Raw genomic sequence first — 27,683 nt, forward strand, 5'->3', positions numbered from 1 at the left:
GGATTTAAAATTTTTTTGCACTTTCATATCTTCCTCTTTGCTTTCTAAAAATCATAACGTTGTTCTTTGTAATGACTTCAATAATTTCACCAGAACATCTATGGTGAAACTCAAATGAAAATAATTGTGGGGTGAAATAAAAAAAATATATATATTTTGGGGGCTTCCGTTTCTATGCAGTGCACTTTTCGGTAAAAATGACACAATGGCCCTCATTTGCTATTGCAGACCCAACATGTTTTGTCGGGTGAACACCAAAGTCCTAAAAAAATGCACCATACACTCCCATGTGCCCCAGTGACACCCATAGGGGAGTGTGTACTAATCCTGTCGAGGACAGGGGAACTCCATAAATATATGCATAAAGAGAGATTGGAGTTATAACACCACCTTAAGTATAAACATATGAATCTTTATTGAAATGTTTTACATAAAAAACATATAGATGCAAAAAAGTGAATTATTGCAATAGAAATCCAACACAAGAATATCTGGCGCAGAGTAAGAATAATATATACAAATGAGTACATGAAAAATATCCACACACTATATATAGCAATCTATGGAATAAAACAGTTTAGCCACAGTTTAGTGAAGAAAATCCAAAAGGGGGCGTGGCTGCCGGGAAAGGGGCATGGTCTCCAAAAAGGGGCATGTTCCTGACATTTTCACAAAAACCCAACATATTTACTAAGGTTTCCACATAAAATGTGGCGGATTTGAGCTGAGGAAAACCTGACAGATCAGAGCATGTGTAAAAAAAAAAAGCAAAGTCTAGGGAAAGGGGGAAAATGTAGGGAAACTTAGTAAATACCGTGGAAAATAAATTGTAGGGAATTAAAACCCACAAAGAAACCTACACAACACTCTTAGTAAATAAGGGCCATTATCTTTACCCTGTAGGTCCATACGATTACAACGATACCCAAATTATATAGATTTCTATTTTATTTTACTTCTTTGAAAAAAATTATAACTTTTTGTTAAAAAATTTGTACGTTTAAAATTGTCCTCTTCTGACCCCTATAACTTTTTTGTTTTTCCGTGTATGAGGATGTATGAGGGCTCATTTTTGTGCCGTGATCTGTAGTATTTATTGGTATCATTTTTGTTTTTGATGGGACTTTTTGATCGCTTTTTATACATTTTTTATGGTAGTGACTAAAAATATGCAATTCTGGACTTTTTATTACTTACACTCCATTGACCGTGCGGTTTAATTAAAGCTATATTTTTATAGTTCTGACTTTTACACATGTGGCAATACCACATATGTTATGTTTATTTTTGTTAACATAATGTTTTTTAACCCTTTAAGGAAGAAGGGCATAGAGGTACACCCTTTTGTCCTGGTACTTAGTGACCAAGGACATACCTGTATGCCCTGGTCTCGTTACCGGGGTTTGAAGCGTGCCCACAAGCTCATCGGGCTTCATACCCGGTAGGTCCCGGCATAGGCAGCCAGGGTCCACAGTTAAATAGTATAAACTTTTCTAAACTAATTCAGGCTATGTTCCCTAACTACTCCTAACACCCCTCTAGCCCTTAAAAAAAAATTCAGAGCTTCAAAAAGCTGTGTATCATACCGTTCTTCTTGCTCACATGTCAGTGTTAGTGTTTCCCAGCAGGCATGATATCGCTGAAGCCTACTGGAGGACCACTTCCTCCCTCACATCTTTGCAGTGCTGTGATGAATAGAAGACCTCAGGCTCTGTGCAGCTTTCAGTGAGGCATTGTGTAGCTTTCAGTCTGTGCAGCTTTAGTGAGGCTCTGTGCAGCTGTCAATCAAGTTCAGTGCAGGGAGAAGCACTTCCTGAGTTTGGTCTCCTGCCAGGCCTGGAGGAGACCAAATTCACTTTATTAATTGTGGCATAGAATAAAACAGCACCACCTAGTGGCCATTTTTTTTCTATTACATTCTAAACATATTTATGTTGATAATTTTAAAAGCAAGTGAATGGGAAAGTGTCTGCTAATTACACAATGAATACTACATTGAAAGTTTTATTTGGTTACAGGTACTCTTTAATGACGGACATCGCCGATTGAGCCTATCAACTAGACAATGCAATCAACTAAATTTAGCTCAGGGAGCTGATCAGGACACCCGCAGCAAAATTACAGGTCCCGATTAGCTGAATGGATGGCAGAAGGGCCCTTACTTGCCTCTTCGTCATCTTATCGATGCTCTGAGGCCCTGGCCAGGCTCTGCAGGCTACAGCAGCAGAGCACCGATAACATTCATGTTACGGCGAGCGCTCCGGGTCCCTGCTCCTCCCCGGAGCGCTCGTGGCATTCTCCTCTATGCAGCGCCCCGGTCAGACCCGCTGACCGGGAGTGCTGCACTGACATGCATGATGGGAATGCGATTCGCATAGCGGGACGCGCCCGCTCGCGAATCGCATCCCAAGCCACTTACCCGTCCCGGTCCCCGGCTGTCATGTTCTGGCACGCGCGGCTCCGCTCTCTAGGGCGCGCGCTCGCCAGCTCTCTAAGATTTAAAGGGCCAGTGCACCAGTGATTGGTGCTTGGCCCAATCAGTCTGATTAGCTTCCACCTGCTCCCTGTCCATATAACCTCACTTCCCCTGCACTTCCCTGCCGGATCTTGTTGCCTTAGTGCCTAGAGAAAGCTACTACTGTGTTTACCATTACTGTGTTCCTGACCTCCTGCTATTACTATTGACTACGAACCTTGCCGCCTGCCCCGACCTTCTGCTACGTCTGACCTTGCTTCTGCCTAGTCCTTCTGTCCATGCCTTCTCAGCAATCAGCGAGGTTGAGCCGTTGCCGGTGGATATGACCTGGTTGCTACCGCCACAGCAAGACCATCCCGCTTTGCGGCGGGCTCTGGTGAAAACCAGTAGCAACCCTAGAACCGGTCCACCGACACGGTCCATACCAATCCCTCGCTGACACAGAGGATCCACACCCAGCTAGCCGAATCATAACAACTGATCAACGTTGAGCCAAAGCTCTTTTCCGAGAGGTGCCATGTTGGACTTCCAGTGGTCAATATTAGAGAGTGTGAGAGCTATAACACCAAATTTAAGACACCTGCTACCCATTCACTCCTGACACCTTGTAGCAGTAATGAGTTACATGAAACCGTAGAGGGAAAAAATGTGCACCAATTTGGACATTTTCACTTAGGGGTGTACTCACTTTTGTTGCCAAGATTTAGACATTAACAGCTGTGTTGAGTTATTTTGAGGGGATACAACATTAACAGGCTGTGTACTAACTACTTTAGATTGTAGTAGAATGTCATTTCTTTGGTGTTGTCACATGAAAAGATATAATAAAATACTTACAAAAATGCGAGGGATGTACTCACTCATGTGAAATCTATATTTGCCAGTAATTTCATTATCATGCAGAAATCTGAATTTTGCCAGTAAGGATGGTGGATGAAATACTATTATCTAACATATATTTAAACTTTCATATTCTGGAATATAATTGTGGCCTATTGCTGAACCTAGCTTGGCATGCCCTAGGGCAACACTGGCATTTTCTATTTGGTACTAAAGTTCACACAGGATTCTTTGAGCCCACCATATTGTCCTAATACATCAGACTAGGGTGACATATGTTTACACTAAAGTTGCAGCTAACCTACTTAAAGACCTCTTCTGGGTTTTACAATACTAATAACTCATGTTGGACGACGTATTTTCATGAGGCTACTGTACTCTTAGGGAATGTTTCTGCCTCCTTACATGCTTTTATTAGAAGAGAAATATATGTTTGACATAAGAAAACTTCTTTATTGTGAAAAGATGACATATACAAGTTTTTAGTGAGCAATTCCTATACAAAGCCAGAAAGAATGTAAGCTGTTGCTTTGAAGTTCAGATGCATACAACATCCTATATTTCTACAGAATGTTATATCCATTCCATTCCAAACCCAAGGTCTCTGTAAATAAACCGTAATGAGCCATAGCTATCAGTTCTAACCAGCATAGACTATCAACAAGTAACTTCCAAGAAGTAGGGTAACTCTTCAAAGTAGGTAAATAATTGAGCTTCTCAGATGAACTAGACAGTTTTGTCTGCATATGTTGTGTTATGTTGTATCTCTGTACATGCTATTAAAGCCAATTCAGAGGTATAATATTTAATGTTTAATTTAATTTTTAATATTCTATAGAACCAAACTTAATGATCACTAGAACCATCCTTCTCAGCCACCCGATCTCCATACATATGCACTTTAAAGTACATTATTTTTCAATGGGAAAAAATATTAAAGGGGTAGTCTGTCAAAAAACAGTGTATCCCCTATCCTAAGAATAAGGGATACGTGTCTGATCACTGGGGGTCTGACCGCTGGGACCCCTCGCGACCTTCTTCCTGGCACATGCTCCATTAAATTACATAGGAGTGCTGAAGATATCCGAGTGCTGTACTCGGGCATCTTTGGCGCTCCCATAGAAAAGAAGGGGGAATGTGTTGTCTGTAGCATGCGTTCCTTTCAGAGAGGTGGGGTGTCAGGCAGGAGATTGCGGGGGGACCCTTTGTGATCAGCACTTATCCCTTATCCTGGGGATGGGGATAAGTTGTTTTTTGATGGACTACCTTTTAAGTTATGCTAGATACCTAATGCATGTATTCACAATATCTGGATTGTATCAGTTGGTAAATACTCAGGGAGATCTTAGTGTGCACAAGAGCCAGGTCTATTTAAAGTCTTTGGCCTCCCATCCATCATATGGCCATACCTCAGTGCACACCCAGCTGCAGACAGTGCTTGTTCAGACAATACCCAAAACAGACACCTTCCACATGACAATGAAAGAAAGAAATACAGCGGGTGAAATAAGTATTGAACACGTCACCATTGTATTCCCTAAATATTTTTCAAAGGTGCTATTGACAGAAATTTTTTTTACCAGATGCTGATAACAATCCAAAAATCCATACATACAAAGAAACTAAAACACATAGGCTTAGAAATTAAGTTATGTATAATAACTTGATATAACACAGTGAAAAAGTATTGAACACATGAAAAAAAGGGAGGAGCAAAAAGGCATGGCAAGCTAAGACAACACTTAAAATCATTCAGTAATTAAAAAGCAATTCAGCTCCTTGTCAGTGCAGATTAATATCAGCTGGTTCAGTCCCAACGGATGGCCTACAAAAGGGTCTTATTGCCAAGGTGTCAAACAAGACACATCTCATGGATTGTAAAAGCAAAGAGCTGTCTCAAGACCTTTGCAACCTAATTGTTGCAAAACACAACAATGTTGTTGGTTACAGGTGCATTTCTAAGGTTCTGAATGTTCCAGTGAGCTCTGTCTGGGCCATAATATAAAGGTGGGCCACACTGAAAACTTGAACTGGCCAAGAAGGGAATAAAAGGTCCCACTACCAACTTGCCTTTCATTCCATAATGATTAATGCCCAAAAACAGACTTTACCAAAGTCCTCAGCAGCTATGGTCTGCTGCGGATTCAAATATTTCTGGATTCCTCATAACTCACCCAACTTTCCATGGATGAGATATGTGCTCCGAAAACCTGATAGCTACATGACAGGTACTTAGGGACATATAGCGACCCCAATTATTGTCTCTGTCTCATTGCTTACTGTATAAACTATTACCCACATTCCAATAGATCGTCCTTTGGCATACGTTTGGCTATTATATTGGTATACCTTTGCCTTAACTACATAAAATGTTTTACACTTTTCACTACAACTGTGTACAAACAAAACCTTCAGTGATATTGGTATATATCCGCAAGTTAGTGCCCAAACACCTATGACTTTAGGATACATTTTTAGTTTGAGCTGTTAAAAAATGTAATTGCCAGATTAATAGTTTATGCTAGCCCAAAGTATTAGTATTAAATGTAGGGTATCTTAGGGTCATAGGGGGAGAGTAATCAAAACCTGCGCAGAGGAAAAGTGGCAGTTGCCTATTGAAAGCAATCAGATTGCTTCTTTTATTTTTCAGAGGCCTTTTTTTTTTATTAACCCCTTAAGGACTTAGCCCTTTTTCACCTTAAGGACTCGGCCATTTTTTGCAATTCTGACCACTGTCACTTTAAACATTAATAACTCTGGAATGCTTTTACTTATCATTCTGATTCCGAGATTGTTTTTTCGTGACATATTCTAATTTAACATAGTGGTAAAAATTTTATGGTAACTTGCATCCTTTCTTGGTGAAAAATCCCAAAATTTGATGAAAAAAATGAAAATTTTGCATTTTTCTAACTTTGAAGCTCTCTGCTTGTAAGGAAAATGGATATTCAAAATAATATTTTTTTTGGTTCACATATACAATATGTCTACTTTATGTTTGCATCATAAAATTGATGAGTTTTTACTTTTGGAAGACATCAGAGGGCTTCAAAGTTCAGCAGCAATTTTCCAATTTTTCACAACATTTTCAAACTCGATATTTTTCAGGGACCAGTTCAGTTTTGAAGTGGATTTGAAGGGTCTTCATATTAGAACTACCCCATAAATGACCCCATTATAAAAACTACAACCCCCAAAGTATTCAAAATGACATTCAGTCAGTGTTTTAACCCTTTAGGTGTTTCACACGAATAGCAGCAAAGTGAAGGAGAAAATTCACAATCTTCCTTTTTTACACTTGCATGTTCTTGTAGACCCAATTTTTGAATTTTTGCAAGTGGTAAAAGGAAATTTTTTTTACTTGTATTTGTAGCACAATTTCTCTCGAGTAAGCACATACCTCATATGTCTATGTAAAGTGTTCGGCGGGCGCAGTAGAGGGTTCAGAAGGGAAAGAGCGACAAGGGGATTTTGGAGAGAACATTTTTCTGAAATGGTTCTTGGGGAGCATGCCACCTTTAGGAAGCCCCTAGGGTGTCAAAACAGCAAAAAAAAAAAAACATGGCATACCATTTTGGAAACTAGACCCCTCGGGGAACGTAACAAGGGATAAAGTGAGCCTTAATACCCCTCAGGTGTTTCATGACTTTTGCAAATGTAAAAAAAAAAAAAAAATTTAACCTAAAATGCTTGTTTTCCCAAAATTTTTACATTTTTAAAAAGGGTAATAGCAGAAAATACCCCCCAAAATTTGAAGCCCAATTTCTCCCGATTCAGAAAACACCCCATATGGGGGTGAAAAATGCTCTGCTGGCGCACTACAGGTCTCAGAAGAGGAGTAGTCACATTTGGCTTTTTGGAAGCAAATTTTGCTCTGGGGGCATGCCGCATTTAGGAAGCCCCTATGGTGCCAGGACAGCAAAAAAAAAAAAAACACATGGCATACCATTTTGGAAACTAGACCCCTCGGGGAACGTAACAAGGGGTTAAGTGAACCTTTATACCCCACAAGTGTTTCACGACTTTTGCATATGTACCCCCCAAAATTTGTAACAAAATTTCTCCCGAGTACGGCGATACCCCATATGTGGCCCTAAACTGTTGCCTTGAAATACGACAGGGCTCCAAAGTGAGAGCGCCATGCGCATTTGAGGCCTAAATTAGGGACTTGCATAGGGGTGGACACAGGGGTTTTCTACGCCAGTGATTCCCAAACAGGGTGCCTCCAGCTGTTGTAAAACTCCCAGCATGCTTGGACAGTCAACGGCTGTCCGGCAATACTGGGAGTTGTTGTTTTGCAACAGCTGGAGGCTCCGTTTTGAAAACAGTGGCGTACCAGACGTTTTTCATTTTTATTGGGGAGGGGAGGGGGGCTGTGTAGGGGTATGTGTATATGTAGTGTTTTTTTTATTTTATTTTGTGGTAGTGGAGTGTAGTGTTTTTAGGGTACAGTCACACGGGCGGGGTTCACAGTAGTTTCTCGCTGGCAGTTTGAGCTGCGGCAGAAAATTTGCCGCAGCTCAAACTTGCAGCCGGATACTTACTGTAGGGAGGGACATCCAGCTGTTGCAAAACTACAACTCCCAGCATGCGCTGACAGAATGTACATGCTGAGAGTTTTAGTTTTGCAACAGCTGTAGGCACCCTGGTTATGTATCACTGAGTTTGTGACCTAACTCAGTGTTTCACAACCAGTGTGCCTCCAGCTGTTGCAAAACTACAACCCCCAGCATATACGGTGCATGCTGGGAGTTGTAGTTTGCAACAGCTGGAGGCACACCGGTCGTGAAACACGGAGTTAGGTAAAAAAAACTCTGAGTTTCACAACCAGTGTGCCTTCAGCTGTTGCAAAACTACAACTCTTAGCAGTCACCGACAGCCAACGGGCATGCTGGGAGTTGTAGTTATGCAACCAGCAGATGCACCCCTAGAACTCCCAGCATGCACTTTAGCTGTTTGTGCAAGCTGGGAGTTGTAGTTATACAACAGCTGAAGGTACACTTTTCCATAGAAAAAATGTGCCTCCAGCTGTTGCAAAACTATAAGTCCCAGAATGCCCATAAGGGAATGCTGGGAGTTGTGGTAGTCTGCCTCCTGCTGTTGTATAACTACAGCTCCCAGCATGCCCTTTTTGCATGCTGGGAGCTGTTGCTAAGCAACAGCAGGAGGCTGTCAATCACCTCCAACTGCTGCTCCCCAGGTCAGTCCCTCGCCACCGCTCCTTGGGCCCCGATCCCAACAGGGACGCCGGGAATCGGGGTCCCCAGCTGCCGGGGTCCATGTCCCGGACCCGCTCACGTGCTCCGGAAGAGGGGCGGAGCGGGTTGCGGGAGTGACACCCGCAGCAGGTTCCCTGATTGGTCGGCCGGTAAACTGGCCTACGAATCAGGGTGATCGTGAGGTAGCACCAGTGCCACCTCACCCCTGCTGGCTATGGCTGTTCGGGGCCGTCAGAGACTGCCAGTAATTCCGGGTCACCGGGTCACTGGAGACCCGATTGACCCGGAATCTGCTGGGCGGAATTGTCAAGCGATCTGCGGCCATCGCCAACATGGAGGGACATAATGACCCCCCTGGGCGATATGCCGCAATGCCTGCTGAACGATTTCAGCACGCATCCGGCTCCGGTCTCCAACCGGCTAGCAGTGGGGACCGGAATTCCCACGGGCGTATGGATACGCCCTGCATCCTTAAGGACTCGGAATGCAGGGCATATCCATACGCCCTGCATCCTGAAGAGGTTAAATAAAAGAAGCAATTTGATTGGTTGCTATGGGCAACTGGCCAGCTTTTCCTTTGTACAGGTTTTGATAAATCTCCCCCATACTGTATAAAACCTATCCAGATATGAAAACAGTAATGAGTCAATTTGTTTCACTTTAAATAAAATAGCTGAAAGCAACTTTTGATGACTAAGCAAGCTCCAACCGTGAGTTGTTGTTACATAATTTAAATTTACCTGCTTGTAGTATTCAAAATTTTTATGTTTTTAAAGGGAAAAATTTTTAGCCTACTCTCATGCACACAAGTAATTTCAATGAAAATGATGGAAGTTAATTACTTTAAAGTGTGAAACAATAATTTAAAAGTACAAAATTATAATGGCTTTGACTAATTATGATAATTAAAGGGGAAAAGCAATTAGCTTACTGGGTAACTAAGACAAGTTTCAAAATAAATGGCATAGGAAATAAATCACTTTTTTTGTTCTAATGGAAATTTTTTATTTTTTATTTCAGGAGAACAAATTTAATATGAATAATATATTTATGTCAGCGATCGCCGCAAATCGACGGTCAATTTAGAGCAGCGATATGCAGCGATTCCAAATCATACGAGTCTTCGGTGACCCTGAAAATAAGGAGGATTGGGGCTGTCCAAGCCCCGATCTCCCTGGAGAGATAGGAGTGAGGTGGCAGGTGTGCCGCCCCTCCTATCCCTGCTATTGATCAGTCAGAAGCGACCGACCAATTCCAGATCGGGGCAGGGGGGGTTAAAGTTTGGTTCCCCTGCTCTTCCCATCCACGGTAGTCCAGGCAGAGCGGGGGAACTGTGCTGGGATCTGAGGCGGAGGTCCCCTACCTATAGCGTGTGGTGATCGGCAGCAGCGGCTCCTCTGCGCGCAGCAGCGGTGGCGATCCTGCAACTGACCCGATGAGTTGTTGCATAGCAACATTTGGAAGGCCACAGTTTGGAGACCATTATACAGTGGCCTCTAATCTGTAGCCCTCTAGATGTTGCAAAACTACAACTCCCAGCATGTGCAGACAGTCGTTTGCTGTTTGAGCATGCTGAGATTTGTAGTTTTGCAAGACTTAGAGGGGTACAGTTTGGAGATCACTGTACAGTGGTCTCTAAACCATAGCCCTCTTGCAAGACTACAACTCCCAGCATGCACGGACAGCAAACGGCAGTGTGTTGTAGTTGCGTACCTCCAGCTGTCAGCCCACAGGTGTCTGACAGATTTTTGGAACAGTGGTCCGTGAAAATGAAAAAATGTATTTTTAATTTGCACAACCCACTGTTCCAAAGATCTGTCAAACACCCGTTGGGTGTAAATGCTCACTGCACCCCTTATTAAATTCTGTGAATGGTGTAGTTTCCAAAATGGGGTCACATGTGGGGGGGGGGCACTGTTCTGGCACCATGGGGACTTTGTAAACGCACATGGCCCCGGACTTCCATTACAAAAAATTATTTCTCCAAAAGCCCAATGACGCCCCTTCTCTTCTGAGCATTGTAGTTCACCCGCAGAGCACTTTACATCCACTTATGGGGAATTTCCATATGGGTGTTACAAATTTTGAGGGGCATTTTCTCCTATTACCCCTTATAAAAAATGTAAAATTTGGGGAAAAACCAGCATTTTAGTGAAAACATTAACGAAAAGTCGTCAAAGGCTCACTGTAACCCTTGAGGGGTGTAGTTTCCAAAATAGTATGTTGTTGTTTTTTTGCTTTTCTGGCACCATAGGGGCTTCCTAAATGCAACATGCCCCCAAAAACTGTTTCAGCAAAATTCACTCTCCAAAATCCCATTGTCGCTCCTTCCCTTCTGAGCCCTCTACTGCACCCGCAGAACACTTTACATCCACACAAGGTATTTCCTTACTCGAGAGAAATTGGGTTACAAATTTTGGGGAGATTTCTCTCCTTTACAATTGTAAAAATGCATTTTCTATAATGGGGTCATTTATTGGATATTTCTCAAAGAAAAGCCCCTCAAATCCACTTCAAACTTAACTGGTTCCTGAAAAATTCAGATTTTGAATTTTTCGTAAAGATTTAGAAAATTGCTGCTATACTTTGAAGCCCTCTAATGTCTTCAAAAAGTAAAAACATGTCAACTTCATGGTACCAACATAAAGTAGACATATTGGGGGAGATTTATTAAAACCTATGTGGAGGAAGACTGGTGCAGTTGCCCATAGCAACCAATCAGATCGCTTCTTTCAATTCTCAGAGGCCTCTTTAAAAATGAAAGAAGCGAGCTGATTGGTTGCTATGGGTAACTGCACCACTTTTCCTCGACACAGGTTTTGATAAATCTCCCCAATTGTATTTGTGAATCAATATATAATTTATTTGGAATATCCATTTTCCTTACAAGTGCCTTGAGTCCTTAAGGGGTTAAAAGAGATCAGTAAAACTTCAATTTTTATTAAAACTCATTATTTTCTATAATAAATTCTATTTTTAGTGTGTACGTATTAAACCCCTACATTATTTTGTAATGATTTTAGAATATGTAAATGCTCCCACTTGCAGGATATCATACTTTGTGCAATTTGAAAACTTAAAGGGGTACTGCTGAGAAATGTGTATGTGTGTCACGATTCGGCTTACGGGTTGTGGATCCGCTGTGTCAGCGAGGGATTGGCGTGGACCGTGCTAGTGAACCGGTTCTAAGAGGCTACTGGTTTTCACCAGAGCCCGCCGCAAAGCGGGATGGTCTTGCTGCGGCAGTAGCAACCAGGTCGTATCCACTAGCAACGGCTCAACCTCACTGACTGCTGAGAAGGCGTGGGACAGAAGGACTAGGCAGAGGCAAGGTCAGACGTAGCAGAAGGTCGGGGGCAGGCGGCAAGGTTCGTAGTCAGGATGGATAGCAGAAGTTCAGGTACACAGGCTTTGGACACACTAAACGCTTTCACTGGCACAAGGCAACAAGATCCGGCAAGGAAGTGCATGGGAGGAGATCAGATATAGCCAGGGAGCAGGTGGAAGCCAATTAAGCTAATTGGGCCAGGCACCAATCATTGGTGCACTGGCCCTTTAAGTCTCAGAGAGCTGGCGCGCGCGCGCCCTAGAGAGCGGAGCCGCGCGCGCCAGCACATGACAGCAGGGGACCGGGACGGGTAAGTGACCTGGGATGCGATTCGCGAGCGGGCGCGTCCCGCTGTGCGAATCGCATCCCCAACGGCCATGACAGTGCAGCGCTCCCGGTCAGCGGGACTGACCGGGGCGCTGCAGGGAAAAAGACGCCGTGAGCGCTCCGGGGAGGAGCGGGGACCCGGAGCGCTAGGCGTAACAGTACCCCCCCCCCTTAGGTCTCCCCTTTTTTTTGTCCGGTGACTGCCTCCCCTGGGATGAGGACACCGGGAAGGAATGGATGGTTTCCTCAATGGCAGGCAGTACAGCAGGAGTAGGAATGGGGAGGGAGGGCAGAGGGTGAAGCTTGGCACGGGGCAGGGAGACACAAGGACGGGAGCCATGAGGGGACACAGAGGCTTGCCTGATGGGACTGGGAGGGGGGGAGAGGCACTTCCTGTGGCAGGCAGAGTCCCAGTTCTTGATCTCCCCGGTGGTCCAATCAAGGGTGGGGGAATGAAGCCGGAGCCATGGCAGACCGAGGAGGACCTCAGAGGTACAGCCGGGGAGAACGAAGAGCTCAATCCTCTCGAGGTGGGGTCCAATAGACATGAGGAGGGCTCTGTGCGGTAACGCACGGTGCAGTCCAATCTGGCTCCGTTGACCGCGGAAATGTAGAGCGGCTTGACGAGACGGGTCACCGGGATGCTGAATTTATTAACAAACGACTCCAAAATAAAATTTCCAGAGGCACCGGAGTCCAAGCAGGCCACGGCTGAGAGGGAGGAGTTGGCTGAAGAAGAAATCCGCACGGGTACCGTGAGACGTGGAGGAGCAGACTTGGAACCAAGAGACGCCACACCGACGTGAGCTGGGTGCGTGCGTGGAGGACGGATAGGGCAATCCACCAAGAAATGCTCGGTACTGGCACAGTAAAGACAGAGATTTTCTTCCCTACGGCGATTCCTCTCTTCCTGGGTCAGGCGAGACCTATCCACTTGCATGGCCTCCTCGGCGGGAGGCCCAGGCGTAGATTGCAATGGATACTGTGGGAGAGGTGCCCAGAGATCTAAGTCTTTTTCCTGGCGGAGCTCTTGGTGTCGCTCAGAAAAACGCATGTCAATGCGGGTAGCTAAATGGATGAGTTCTTGCAGATTGGCAGGAATCTCTCGTGCGGCCAGCACATCCTTGATGCGACTGGATAGGCCTTTTTTAAAGGTCGCGCAGAGAGCCTCGTTATTCCATGATAACTCGGAAGCAAGAGTACGAAATTGGATGGCGTACTCGCCCACTGAAGAATTACCCTGGACCAGGTTCAACAGGGCAGTCTCGGCAGAAGAAGCTCGGGCTGGCTCCTCGAAGACACTCCGGAGTTCAGCGAAGAAGGCCTGGACTGTGGCTGTGGCAGGATCATTGCGGTCCCAGAGCGGTGTGGCCCAAGACAAGGCCTTTCCTGAAAGAAGGCTTACTACAAACGCCACCTTAGACCGTTCTGTAGGAAACAAGTCCGACAACATCTCCATATGCAGGGAACACTGAGACAAAAATCCACGGCAAAGTTTAGAGTCCCCATCAAATTTGTCCGGCAGGGACAAGCGGAGGCTAGGAGCGGCCACTCGCTGCGGAGGAGGTGCAGGAGCTGGCGGAGGAGATGGTTGCTGCTGTAGCAGAGGCAGAAGTTGCTGTAACGTGGCGGTCAACTGCGACAGCTGCTGTCCTTGTTGGGCAATTTGCTGCGATTGCTGAGCGACCACCGTGGTAAGGTCAGCGAGACTTGGCAGCGGCACCTCAGCGGGATCCATGGCCGGATCTACTGTCACGATTCGGCTTCCAGGTAGTGGATCCTCTATGTCAGCGAGGGATTGGCGTGGACCGTGCTAGTGGACCGTTTCTAAGAGGCTACTGGTGTTCACCAGAGCCCGCCGCAAAGCGGGATGGTCTTGCTGTGGCAGTAGCAACCAGGTCGTATCCACTAGCAACGGCTCTACCTCGCTGACTGCTGAGAAGGCGTGGGACAGAAGGACTAGGCAGAGGCAAGGTCAGACGTAGCAGAAGGTCGGGGGCAGGCGGCAAGGTTCGTAGTCAGGATGGATAGCAGAAGTTCAGGTACACAGGCTTTGGACACACTAAACGCTTTCACTGGCACAAGGCAACAAGATCCGGCAAGGAAGTGCATGGGAGGAGATCAGATATAGCCAGGGAGCAGGTGGAAGCCAATTAAGCTAATTGGGCCAGGCACCAATCATTGGTGCACTGGCCCTTTAAGTCTCAGAGAGCTGGCGCGCGCGCGCCCTAGAGAGCGGAGCCGCGCGCGCCAGCACATGACAGCAGGGGACCGGGACGGGTAAGTGACCTGGGATGCGATTCGCGAGCGGGCGCGTCCCGCTGTGCGAATCGCATCCCCAACGGCCATGACAGTGCAGCGCTCCCGGTCAGCGGGACTGACCGGGGCGCTGCAGGGAAAAAGACGCCGTGAGCGCTCCGGGGAGGAGCGGGGACCCGGAGCGCTAGGCGTAACAATGTGTATGTGTATATATATATATATATATATATATATATATATATATATAAATATATATATATATATATATATATATATAAATTTATTTTATTTTTTATTAACTGGTGCCACAAAGATACACAGATTTGTATAAAAAAAAGAAAAAAAAGAGAACTCAAACCTTTCAGTACTTATCAGCTGTACATGAGCTATATGCTCATATACATGTATTCTCTGTATTCTTTCCAGTCAGACAGTGTGCTCTCTACAGGGTACTCTAGTGCAGTTGAAAAGCACTGGCTTCATTTAACTCCGAAAAAGAACTTTCCTATATGTAAGCTCCAAAAATAGGTGTAAATAAAAATGAAAAGTGGTTAACCAAAACACGACAATAATTATGCAATGTAAAGGTGTGGCAACCACACCAGAAGAACATGAGACCCCCAGTAGAATAAATGGTATAAAATGAATTATGTAATCAACTGAGATATGGAGTATTAAAAAAAAAATGTTTTATTACAATACTTAAAAATCTGCATACAGAATCAATTCATTTATGGGTATAAATTAAAAAGATAATAAAAAAACTGAATTAAAAACAAGGTGGGTATTGGGGTTGAAAGTCCTGTGCAACTGACAGAGAAGATATGTGAATAGAATAATGCTGAATAGCACTGCGAGTCTGGTGCTAGAGCGTAAACAAGTACAACTTAATATTGTGCAAAGAGGGCAGTTACTTATATGTAAGGAGGTGCTATATAGGTGGGTCACACATGACACTCTGTGATAAAATGAATAAAAGCAGTGAAAATTGATAACACTAATGGTGAAACCAAAGAAACATGTGGTAAAAAGAAATAAAAAATTAGATTAATGGTGCAAGCAAATATGCAAGTGTATAAGAACAGTAAAAACACAAACCAGCAGTGAGCATAGCAGCTACAGGTAAAGTAAAGTGCCCCATGCAAGTTAGCAGCAATGTAAGGGAAGTACTGTTAAGTAGCAGTAAGTAATATATAGAGATAGAAAGAACCAGGCTTAGATAATAACAAACAGGACTCACCCAAGCCCACCTCCACAACTCCAATGCATTTCGCCTGGAGCGGCTTTGACTAGGAGTGGAGTGGACTGGGATGGCCTTGGTATGTATAGTAGATGTGTGCCAATGGGGGATGGGGAACACACCTGGTCCCTGGTGGTGTAGAGTAAGATCCGGAAGTGACAGCAAGCGCAGGGGGTCACGTATGCGCATGGATCGTGATACCGGAGACGGGATATAGCGGGAGGCGTGTTGTATAAGGCTCTGTACTGGACCATTCCTTGAACTTTCTGTCTAGCGTATTTGTTCTCCCCTGTGCCCATGATTCCCAAGATATTGAGGAAGATAAAACAGTATCAGGCTTAGTAATTTCAATAATGTCATTCTGGCCCAAGAGATCCTGGTTTGCCCTACTCATGTCGAGGGATATATTGGAATCTTCCTCTCAGGCAGGATCTGGTGACACAAGGAACACGGTTCTGTCACAATCTCAGATCATTTAATCTGACAGCCTGGAAGTCGACCGCACCCTTCTAATGGGCAGAGGCTATTCTGGAAGAGTACCGCACACTTTAGCACGCTCAAAGAGGGAAGCTACAAACAGGTCTTATGCTAGAATTAGAACTATTTTTCATGCCTGGTCTTTGTCTGGGGGAATAATCCCTCTAATTTATCTAATCCTGAAATTTTAGATTTCCTCCAGGATGGTTTTGATTAAGGTCTGTCACCTAGTACTCTAAATGTTCAAGTTTCAGCCCTCTCAGCTGTTCTACACAGAAGACTTCTTGTCATCCCAGAGTTCAAAGCTTTTATTAAGGCTGTGTCTCGCCTTAGACCCAGAATTATTAGACCTGTTGCTCCTTTTGACTTACCTTTAGTATTAAATAAGTTATCTCTTCATCCTTTTGAACCCATCCAAGAAATTGATCTAAAGCTTCTTTCTTTCAAGACGGCCTTTTTATTAGCCATCACATTGGCTAAGAGAGTAGGTGAGTTGCAGGCTCTCTCCTCTAAGGAGCCTTACACAATCTTTCTCGAGGACAAGGTCCTATTGAGATTCCTCCCTACTATCCTACCTAAATGTGCATCCTTCCAAAACACCAATCAGGTGATTGCCTTACCTACTCTTCCAGAAGATGAGGACCAACTTCTAAAGAAGTTAGATGTTGTCCGTTATCTTGAACGAACCTTACCCTTCAGGTGGGAAAAAAATGCATTTGTTTCTTTCCAGGCAAAAAAGCATCTAAACCAACTATATACAGGTTGATATCTAGCTGTATTCTAAATCTCATTCTACCAGGTTGGTAGGACAGTCCTGGGCAGAGAGATGCTCTGTTCCTATTGAGCAAATATGTTTATCTGCTACCTGGTCTAGTCCATCTACTTTTTTTCCGGTTTTATAGATTACAGTCTAGACTTTCTCAGAAACCAAGTTTTGTTAACTCAGTTATCAATACCGTCAAGCATTCAGGCCCTCCCTATGGGGTACTCTCCTTGCTAAATCCCTATATTGTGCTGCTGAGGGATGCAAGGGAAGATATTTGATTGATAATCTGTTTTCCCTTAGTCTCCTCTGCAGCACAAGACTCCCCTCCCCCCATATATATATATATATATATTTCCAAATGGCGGAGGACAGCACAACCACTGTAAGTCTCGAGATAGTAATCCGGGTGCAATGGGAAAGAAACGTGGTCCCAGTCGCAGACCACATCCATAAATTCCAGCAATAAATCCAACAGCACTCACGGGTTCAAGTGAAAAAACACAACGGTGTTTATTTAAACCATGTTCAGATGCAACGTTTCAGTGATATCCACCACCTTTTTCAAGCATGGTATACAAATGTGCAAGACAAACCTTTATATGGTATCATATTAAGTTAATTACAGACTCCAATCAGTATAATCAAACAAAATTCATACAGTAAAAAGACATGATCAGTACAAAGTTTATAATATGAAAAGTGCAAGTGATAACAATGTGATCAGAAACAACAATGGTTGCCGTACATACAGTAGATCATCGTTGTTATTAAAAAATATAGAGTGCAGATAATAAAGGCGTAGCTGCAACTGCGTCTTCCAGTGATTAAAAACAACATTGCCATGGGGACAGACCACTCACCTCCCGCGTATGGGCGCCGCCATTACGGCGTCTCACATGCTGTCATATGGCTCCCGGTCATGCGACGCTCCCGAGCTCCGCCCCGTCATCACGTGACCGGAGCGCACACTCGCGCATGCGCGCCTGCCACTTTGATGCTGAAAACGGCATCAAGAGACCTGGCGGAGACACGGGAGCGCCACAAGCGCCAGGATCAAACTGACATCATGAATCCCAATATAGAATAGCAAATTAGAATACAAATAGTATCTAAAAAAGATAAATGGTGATGTACAAAATAGATAAATAAATACAGGGGCAAAAAACATCATTATCATCAAAGGTCAGGAAAAAAATATAAAGCCGTTCCCGCCCGGTCTGTGAATGACGGGGAAACCTATCAGTAATAGAAAAGTTTTAATAGTACGCCAACAAACGCATCAAAAAAACGCAACATGTGTATAGGGGAGAGAAAATTTTTTTTGGTTGTGTCAGTGGATATGTCAATGGGCACACAAATGCACATAGGTGTACAGATGTGCATCCAGAGGCACATCCACTGAGAACATCTCACCTAAGGTAAGGGGGGAAAAGTATACTCGTGTAACTAGACAAAAAAATGAATACTTAAATGTGGAATCAAAGTTCTACAATGTGTCCGAAAAAATAATGCAAAAAGTGTATAGTATGTGGATAAGTATGTATATATGTATATACATGCACGCATGTAAGGACCAACATATCAAAGTTGGTATATAAAAAATATAAAAAATATAGAGTGCAGTGAGTATAATAATAATAATAATAAAAAAATATACTAAACATAAAATAAAATAAATACTGAGTGTCTAATGTAGATGTATGTCTCCAATCCCCACATGCATAATGATTCTCCATATGCACATATGGATCTTTAACCTTCCTAAAAAAAATATATAAATACGTGGCATTGCCCCTCCTTTGTACATCACACATAACTAAAATTCTCATATAATCGTAAAAAATCTTTTTACTACACACATGTAAAAGTAATATAAAGAATTATAATAGTATATTCCGTGTCGGTGTCTTTGGTCTGTCCCCCGACAAGTAAATACTTCAATATCTAAAACAAAACAGAGAAAAAGTATCAATAATGTATGTTACATCGTATACCACTTAAATACATTCTCAATAGTCGACATTGGCCTACGCATTATATATAGCCGATGTAACAGTAAAATCTACATTCAGGCCTTGTTGAAGCGGGTCATACGGAAGGAGAGTTGCGGTTTACATTAATTGACCATGTACCAGAGAGTAAGAAGGGAGGAGACAGAATTAATCGTTTAAAGAAACGTGAGCTATATTGGATTCATGAGTTGGACACATTACGCCTACGTGGCCTGAATGTAGATTTTACTGTTACATCGGCTATATATAATGCGTAGGCCAATGTCGACTATTGAGAATGTATTTAAGTGGTATACGATGTAACATACATTATTGATACTTTCTCTCTGTTTTGTTTTAGATATTGAAGTATTTACTTGTCGGGGGACAGACCAAAGACACCGACACGGAATATACTATTATAATTCTTTATATTACTTTTACATGTGTGTAGTAAAAAAAATTTTTACGATTATATGAGAATTTTAGTTATGTGTGATGTACAAAGAAGGGGCAATGCCACGTATTTATATATTTTTTTAGGAAGGTTAAAGATCCATATGTGCATATGGAGAATCATTATGCATGTGGGGATTGGAGACATACATCTACATTAGACACTCAGTATTTATTTTATTTTATGTTTAGTATATTTTTTTATTATTATTATTATACTCACTGCACTCTATATTTTTTATATTTTTTATATACCAACTTTGATATGTTGGTCCTTACATGCGTGCATGTATATACATACATACATACTTATCCACATACTATACACTTTTTGCATTATTTTTTCGGACACATTGTAGAACTTTGATTCCACATTTAAGTATTCACTTTTTTGTCTAGTTACACGAGTATACTTTTCCCCCCTTTCCTTAGGTGAGATGTTCTCCGTGGATGTGCCTCTGGATGCACATCTGTACACCTATGTGCATTTGTGTGCCCATTGACATATCCACTGACAAAACCAAAAAAAAATTTTTATTTATCTATTTTGTACATCACCATTTATCTTTTTTAGATACTATTTGTATTCTAATTTGCTATTCTATATTGAGATTCATGATGTCAGTTTGATCCTGGCGCTTGTGGCGCTCCCGTGTCTCCGCCAGGTCTCTTGATGCCGTTTTCAGCATCAAAGTGGCAGGCGCACATGCGCGAGTGTGCGCTCCGGTCACGTGATGACGGGGCGGAGCTCGGGAGCGTCGCATGACCGGGAGCCATATGACAGCATGTGAGACGCCGTAATGGCGGCGCCCATACGCGGGAGGTGAGTGGTCTGTCCCCATGGCAATGTTGTTTTTAATCACTGGAAGACGCAGTTGCAGCTACGCCTTTATTATCTGCACTCTATATTTTTTAATAACAACGATGATCTACTGTATGTACGGCAACCATTGTTGTTTCTGATCACATTGTTATCACTTGCACTTTTCATATTATAAACTTTGTACTGATCATGTCTTTTTACTGTATGAATTTTGTTTGATTATACTGATTGGAGTCTGTAATTAACTTAATATGATACCATATAAAGGTTTGTCTTGCACATTTGTATACCATGCTTGAAAAAGGTGGTGGATATCACTGAAACGTTGCATCTGAACATGGTTTAAATAAACACCGTTGTGTTTTTTCACTTGAACCCGTGAGTGCTGTTGGATTTATTGCTGGTATATATATATATATATATATAATTTTTTTGTTTGTTTGTTTGTTTATTCCTAACATCCCGTTGGCGCACAGGGGCGTGAAACACCCCATATTGTGCTGCTGAGGAGACTAAGGGAAAACAGATTATCAATCAAATCATATGTATACTCTGGACAGCTATAATCTAGACGGGAAAGATCATAGTGAGAACAGCAAGGCAGATGATAGGGGATAGAAAGGTAATATTGTTGGATGGATTATGGTAAAAATAAAATGATTATAAGAAATGGGCTGCAAGGGAATGTGAGATGTAATGAATGGTTAATGCAGAACATTAGCAGGGAGTATATGAAATAAATTAAATAAATGAATGAAAGTGATAAGGTGAAGGGGAACATAAAAAAGAAGGGTAGGTGCAGCCACATAGAAACACAAAATATGATATAAAGACACAAAAGTTACGTGAGGGGTGGAGGATAAACAATAAGAGTAAAATATAGGAAAGGTAGTGGAAAAACAGAAGAACAGAAGAAATGTAAAATGTGAATACAGTGAAGGAGTTTACAGTAAAATGTGAATATGTGTAAACTATGAATACAGTGAAGGAGTTTAACACGTTAACGATCATGGACGTGTATATAAGTCCAGGGGGGATGCACGTTCCTGCACCTGGATGAGTATACACATGGCTGGTTCTCGTGGGTACTGCCCAGTATACCCATGAGATCATGGCTGTAACACACAGCCGGGACCCTGCCGCACTGCCGGGACCGAAGTAAACTTCTGTCCCGGCAGTTTTACCCTTACAGCCGCAGTCGAAAGTGTCCGCGGGCTGTAAGTGTTTTGACAGAGGGAGCTCCCTCTGTCTTTCCTGGAGCACCCCGCAGTGTGATCGTGGGGTGCTGTGTATAATACCCGATGGGCGGGGGCCTGCCTCACTGTCGGGACCAAAGTGACCGCAAGCTGTAAGGCGTTTGCCTGATATGCTGCCTGCTAGTGTAAAACTGGCAGGCAACATATAACTGCAATGCTTTGGAATACTAAGTATTCCAAAGCATAAAAAAGTGAAAAATAAAATAAATAAAAGTGTAGAAAAAAGTGTAAAAATTGTAAAACAAAATGTAAAAAATGTAAAAGAATAAAATAAAAAATAAAAACATTTTTTAACCATTCCAGCCACACTCAAAGTACTTACTTTTGGTCTAGGTGAATACTTTAGGGAATTTAGTTTCCATAATGGGGTCACTTGTGGGGGTTCTGTATGGTTCTGGCAGCTAAAACCCTTTGCAGGCATATCATCCAAGTACAGCCTATAATCCAGTCGGCCTAAAATTATGCCCTGAAAGCCAAATGGCGCTCCTCTCCTTCTGGGTCCTACCACGCGGCCAAGGAACCAAATATGGCCTAAGCGGAGGTATTTCCAAACACGGGCCGAGCAGCTTAATAAAATATAGGGTGCATTTCTTTCAATATCAGAAGCGATGTACAAAAAATATGTCCCACAAATGATGCATTTGTGAAAAAAATGCAAATTTCGAATTTTAAACACTGACTTTGTAATAATTCCTGCCAAAAACTGATGGTGTTAAAATACTCACTGTACCCCTAGTGAATAACTTGAGGGGTCTAGTTTTAAAATGGAGTCATTTGGGGGGGGGGTTCTACCACCTTCAAATTTCTGCAAACCTTGCATAGCACATAAAGATGTACTTTTCAAATTTTCAAAATTTCAAGTAAAATTGTTAGGCTTCTAATTCATTTAAAATGTTAATAAAAAAATGCTTTCAAAATAAAGTAGACATCTGAAAGTATAAGTTTCATAAACTATTTGGTCAGTAAGTATAAATAAATGCAACCTATTAGTGCTAAAATAGCAAAAAAAAAAAAAATTTTATTTCAGGATTTTTTGCATCCTGATTGGCAAAACATTGCTAGAGTTATTCTCTGATAAAGTCAGACATCCGCAATTTGAAAAAACAGGCCTGGTGTTTAAGGGGCTTACAGACCTAATTGTCTTGGTCCTTAAGGGGTTAAGCATGCATGGGATAAGCATAAGGCTATCCTTCATATAAGATAAGGCATGGTACTATTGATAGAATTCAGATTAGTGGGCAGACTAGATGGGCCAAATAGTTCTTATCTGCCAACACATTCTATGTTTCTATGTAAAAGTTAGAACTCTGCCATTTACATTAGTACCTTACTTTAGTTTTGAAATATACGGTAGTTGCTTAAAATTATTGACCCAATAACAAACACTGCATTGCTAGGAGAATGTTAAGATAAAATATCACCAATGAATTTCTGTCAGATTGGATTATCATCCAGAGCTGCCGTAGATTCACATCAACATCCACATCAATGTTTACACATACACCCACATAACTATCAATAATTAAGCCATTACGAATTAAGGCACATTTTGATTTACAATCTTCACAAAATTGTGGAATAATCACACTTAAAGAGGACCTGTGGCCAACCAAAATGAGATTTTTCTATCATTTAAAAGCTTAGGGTGCCATTCAGGTACATCTTTTTACATTTTTTGTATGCTCTCCCAAGATATTTGGGTTTATAGTTGTTTGACAATAAAGGGAATGGTTAGATGGGCGTGAAATAAATTTTAATGAAGGGAATACATGTTACTCACTCATAGAGAAGCAGAACGTGTCCACACATCCATAACTTGTACTATGATGAAATTACTTCTCAACATACTGTAATTTCAAAAACTAACAGTTTGTTCTTGTACCTTTTGATCAAAACATGCAAGCCCACTCACCATGTCAAGGCCACCTAATAAGAGTGGGTCCCTAAACTAACACTGGTGTAGCGACACCAATCCCACAGGGGGAATGACCCAGTGGCCAGCCTACCCCAATGCTGCCTGACAAAGTCCCGGCTCTGGGCCACCCCAACCCACAGACAAAGTACCACAGCAACAATGTTCACCCCAGAGCGGCATAAGGGTTTCTTGATAGCATTCTCACAGTTCTCTTGCAGGTAGCACATGGTAGGTGTGGTGCTCTGTGGTGGCCATTGTAGCTGTGTTGCTTTGTCTATGAGATGTTGTGGCCAAGAGCCGGGGCTTGGTCGGAAAGCAGTGAGGCTGCCTGGCCACTGGGTCATCCTCCCTGTGGGCTTGGTGTCGCAGCGGCAGTGAGGGTCGGCACCTGGACTCATGCCAGTGTAATGTTGGGGACCCGCTTATATCAGGTGGCCTTTACGTGGCATGTGGGCATGCACGTTTTGATCAAAAGGTACAGTAACAACCTGTTAGTTTTTGAAGTTATGCTGAGAAGCAATTAGATCATAATAAAAGTTGTAGATGTGAGGCCATGTTTCTGGTTCTCCTTTTGTGGGAATAAATATTAGGTGACGGGTGTGGTTTTATAGACAAGGGGTGTGTATTAGGTAACTCACCCTTACTGTAAAACATTTAAACCCCCTGACAGTATCATCCTGTCCTCACTATTCACTCCCATTATAAAGTTTAAGTTCATGCCCATCTGGCAGTTCCTTTGCATTGCCAAACAAATTATCAACCCACATATCTCGGAAGCGGGATGTCAAGAAACAGTAAAAATTATTTTAATCAGGATTACCTAAGCTTTTAGCCCTTAGCAACAATAGACTTAAATATACGTCCTGCTTTCCTGGTACTTAATGCACCAGGACCTACAGTTATGTAACAGACGGCATTCCAATTATAAAGCGAGCGCAGGAGCTGCACTTGCCTTATTGACAGCAGTCAGGACATACCTGCTGATGGTGAAAATCAGTGAACCCACTGATGTCTGCCATTAACCTTTAGATGGTGTGATAAATACTGATTGCAGTATCTAAAGTAGTTTCAATGCTGTGACCACACACAGCAAGATCAGGGGGTCCGATTAGTGAAAACGGTTGTCAGAGCTCTGCTTATCTTCTATGTTTGGCTCCGGGGATATTCTTGTATAGTCTGCCCACAGAGACTGACTAAACAAGTATATTGCCAATATCACTGGCCTGTGCTATGCCTAAACAAAGTACTGAACCATCAGTAGCCACACACTCATTGCTTATGCAATGATCACCGCTGCCTGGCTTTAACCCTTTAGACGAAGTGATCAATGCCGATCATAGTGTCTAAAGGGAAAATTAAGCTCATTAGAGCTCACGGAACACCCACAACGTGATCATGGGTTCTGTGAACAAAAATAGAGGAGGAGGTTCCCCTTACCTGTCACCGATCACCTTAGCCAGGCTATATCAGTGGATCGCTGATCATACGCCATAGGCATAGCATTATACAGTAAATGCAATCTAATGAATGCATATAAAAGCACCTATGGGGTCTTGAAAAGTAACAAAAAAGTAAAAATAAATAAATAAATAAAAAGCTTGTAAAATTATACAAAACCCCCTCCCTCCCATATAAAATAAATAAAATGACCCCTATTTTCCTATTTTACAAAAAGAAAAAAGAAAAAAATTAAGATATTTGGTATCGCTGCGTGCCTAAACGTCCAAACTATTAAATATAATGTTTATGATCCCGCGTGGTAAACGGCAGAAATGGTGAAGGCTTTTCATGTACCAATTTTATAAATTTCAGCCGTAAGTGTATTGACTGTTTAGGTAAGGATTGTCATCTCCCCATATCCTTTACCTGGCAAGTAACCCTATATCATTTTTATATGTATAAATAGGAAGACACTAGACAAAGGTTCTGGCATCTTCTCTTTGGCCAATGCAAATTGGTGATCCATCAATGCATATCCCTTTCATCCAATACTCCACACTCCATTATTGCATGTTTCTTGTACTTTCTGTTAACTCCCATTTGTTTTGTTGTTCATTCTCTATTATCAAGGCATGTTGCTTGGCATTTCCTATCCTGACCCATTGATGTCTTTTTTGATGTTTGCACCACTCTACCTCGACACAGGTTTAGATAAATCTCCCCGTCTGTGTCTATAGCATGTGGAATGGGGAGTATGTCCTAAAAAGTATTTGTTGAACCATTAAAAATAATAAAATTGTCCTTATTCCTCCTATAAAATTACAGTATCAAGGAAAAGGTCTGGAAGAATTAGTGACACTAAATATATATTAGGTTCATAATTATTATTTTCAACCATTCATTTAACAGTCTTTCAATTCTTCATTTTCATTATTGACTTTTTTTTCTACAAAAACGCTTTTTACATTTGCAATAAATTTTTATAAGTGTTACCCTTCACTCGAAAAATTTTACTCTGAATCACTTAAGAAGATAAGGTCATATGCATACAATAGTAATACTCTACCGGTACAATATTATGGAAATTGAACATAAAAAATAATGGATTATTCAAACATATTTCAATGTTCTGAAAATGGAAAAATTAAATGAAATTGTCTTTTTTTTATAGTTGCTTTTCAGCTGCCTGCAATTTTGAAAAAATCATATGCAGTGCAGTTTATTTGTAATAGCAGACAAGGCGCCAGGTGGGATGAAAAATAAATGTAATTGTTTGAAGAGTATTGAATCAGATTAGCATGGATTAACACATTTATTCTAAAATACATAGTGTGAAGTGTTTCGGAGGCACTGTTCATCAGTCTTTGATACTTTATGTATATTAGGCTGCTCCCTAGAGAATGTTACAACCATTTGACCTTGATGGAAAACTGAGAAAATGCACAACTGATCTGGTTTTAAAAGCATCCATATAACACTTCTTATGTAAGAATATAGAACGCCTCGATCTATCTATCTTGCATGCAGCATATGTCATTTAACACTAATGTTTATCATTTATTTTCTATCATAGGACACATACGGGTAATGCATCATAATGTGTCATTTTATTCTACAGACCAGAAGCCATAAATTACAGCCAGGCATACTGTAATAAGGCACTTTGCTTGGCTAAATGATAATGATGTGCTTGGTGTCATTCATGGATGGATTTCCACATAACAGAAAGCCATATGGCTAGGCAGACTGTTGAATTGCAAGTAAAACAGTATTACTTAACAATATGATAATACATGAGTAGCGTAAAGTGAATTAAATATATTTCTCAAATTCTATCTACAGTGGGGGGGGGGGAAAGTATTTAGTCAGCCACCAATTGTGCAAGTTCTCCCACTAAAAAGATGAGAGGCCTGTAATTTTCATCATAGGTATACCTTAACTATGAAAGACAGAACAAGAAAAAAAAAATCCATAAAATCACACTGTCTGATTTTTAAAGAATTTATTTGCAAATTATGGTGGAAAATAAGTATTTGGTCACCTACAAACAAGTAAGATTTCTGGCTCTCACAGACCTGTAACTTCTTTAAGAGTCTCCTCTGTCCTCCACTCGTTACCTGTATTAATGGCACCTGTTTGAACTTGTTATCAGTATAAAAGACACCTGTCCACATCCTCAGTCACACTCCAGACTCCACTATGGCCAAGACCAAAGAGCTGTCGAAGGACACCAGAAACAAAATTGTAGACCTGCACCAGGCTGGGAATACTGAATCTGCAATAGGCAAGCAGCTTGGTGTGAAGAAATCAACTGTGGGAGCAATTATTAGAAAATGGAAGACATACAAGACCACTGATAATCTCCATCGATCTGGGGCTCCACGCAAGATCTCACCCTGTGGTGTCAAAATGATCACAAGAACGGTGAGCAAAAATTCCAGAACCACACGGGGGGACCTAGTGAATGACCGGCAGAGAGCTGGGACCAAAGTAACAAAGGCTTGTTTGTAGGTGTTCAAATACTTAATTTCCACCATAATTTGCAAATAAATTCTTTAAAAAATCAGACAATGTGATTGTATGGATTTTTTTTCTCATGTCTTTCATAGTTGAAGTATATCTATGATGAAAATTACAGACCTCTCTCATCTTTTAAAGTGGGAGAACTTGCACAATTGGTGGCTGACTTTTTTGCCCCACTGTATCTATCTATCTATCTGTCTGTCTATTAGAGATGTGCAAATCCGTAGAACCCAGTCTCGCTCTTAACTTGGGCTAAAATTAGGATCTCCAAGCATTAGAAATTTTCCAGGCTTGTTCCATGTGAGTCTGGTAGCACCGCTATTGTAGGAGAAGGGATGAGGAACATT

The 27,683-nt window shown here is 42.0% G+C and overlaps 1 protein-coding gene and 1 long non-coding RNA gene across 3 annotated transcripts in view; one reads left to right on the top strand and one right to left on the bottom strand.

The window, feature by feature from the left end:
• The window catches only part of GPC6 (glypican 6), a 795,255-nt gene that overhangs the window by 481,252 nt on the left and 286,320 nt on the right, over positions 1-27,683 (top strand). The gene's annotated exons all lie outside the window — the stretch shown is intronic.
• Positions 1-27,683, bottom strand: part of LOC130355452 (uncharacterized) — a 66,689-nt gene that overhangs the window by 38,016 nt on the left and 990 nt on the right. The window lies entirely within an intron of this gene.

This window comes from Hyla sarda, chromosome 2, assembly GCF_029499605.1.
Source record: "Hyla sarda isolate aHylSar1 chromosome 2, aHylSar1.hap1, whole genome shotgun sequence".
In the NCBI taxonomy this organism is placed as follows: Eukaryota; Metazoa; Chordata; class Amphibia; order Anura; family Hylidae; genus Hyla; species Hyla sarda.